The sequence below is a fragment of the Hipposideros armiger genome, unplaced genomic scaffold, assembly GCF_001890085.2.
Source record: "Hipposideros armiger isolate ML-2016 unplaced genomic scaffold, ASM189008v1 scaffold_443, whole genome shotgun sequence".
Lineage (NCBI taxonomy): Eukaryota > Metazoa > Chordata > Mammalia > Chiroptera > Hipposideridae > Hipposideros > Hipposideros armiger.
Window position 1 is genome coordinate 1,842,412 of NW_017731793.1, and position 1,250 is coordinate 1,843,661.

At 52.0% G+C, this 1,250-nt stretch overlaps 1 protein-coding gene across 3 annotated transcripts in view; it reads left to right on the forward strand.

Moving 5' to 3' along the window:
* The window catches only part of RSPH14 (radial spoke head 14 homolog), a 91,563-nt gene that overhangs the window by 82,355 nt on the left and 7,958 nt on the right, over positions 1–1,250 (forward strand). The gene's annotated exons all lie outside the window — the stretch shown is intronic.

The following is a 1,250-nucleotide window of genomic DNA, read 5'->3' on the forward strand; positions in this document are numbered from 1 at the left end:
CCGCTAGAACTGTGAAAGAGTTGTGCAAACCCTAAAGGTTTATACTGGTGAGGTTTGTGCAGCGGGGGGGGGGGGGGCGTTAGTCATTGCTCCTACACCCAGCGTGAAAGATCTCTTCAGGGTCCCTGTCAATCCTGTCCACAGAAAATTACCTTGGAAGGGAGGGAAGGGAGTAGGGCCCAGGAGCTGTCCCCCAGGCCAGAGAGGCGGGAGGAAGCCAGCTCAGTTAAGGCCAGGGACCCATTTGTGCTTTTGGGAAGATTAAATAGAAGGCATGGAATGCTCAGCAAAATGCACCCGTGAGCAGTCTGGCAAATTTCTGCTTTCAATTTCAGGGGCAGCCCATCTGTGGGCCACAGAGCCAGGAACCCCTCACTTCTATGCTTAAAAGATATTAATGCCCCCTCTGCCTTCATCATGGTAACGTGAACCTTTGTGCATCCTAGAGCATCCCTGGTAAAATGCAGATGTTCCCAGCTAACACAGTCCTTATCGCTTTACACCTTTATGGTCATATTACAAGGAACATCTCACTCGTGGGCGGAAGCACTGGAGCTGACCATTGGCAGAGGTAGACAGGATGATGGCCCCAGCCCACATCTGTAGTCAGGCAGGGTGGGGGTTCGGCTCTGCCAGCTGGATGCTGTGGCATCTCAACATCATCCTTTCTGGGAATGTTTTCTCTGCTGTGCAATGGAGACCATTGCATTACCTATCCCCAGGCCTGTGGCCCAACTGTGAAGGGGTTGCCTAAACTGTCAGGGACAGGACAGATATAAGTGATAGGCATCCCGAGGTGAACCTAGTTTTGGCACAGTGCTCGCTGGAGGTGGTCAATGAGGACCGAAGGAGTGTGGCCAGCAATTGAGGGCTCCTCTGTGTACACGCCCTTCACAGCAACAGGCTGGGCCTCTGCCCAGAGGACCAACACAGAAGTCAACAATTGTGACACCTGGAAGACAATGGGTACAAGCCTTGCTCTGTGGTGGATCAGAGATAAGAGAGGGCTGAAGGTAAAGCACAGGCCCAGCTCTGTTGCCATCACCTGTATGCCCTTTGGTGACTTATCTGACTAAGCTTCAGTTTCCTGTTCTGTTAAAAGGGGACACCAATAGACTGTCCCTAGAGGATGATTCTGAGGGGAGAATTGGCACATTGGCACATGTTCAAAGATGAGTAAGGGCCAGATCAGGGGTCAGAGTTGAGCTGCTCTCAGGGGAAAACTTAGATGCAAGCATGGGATAACCCGG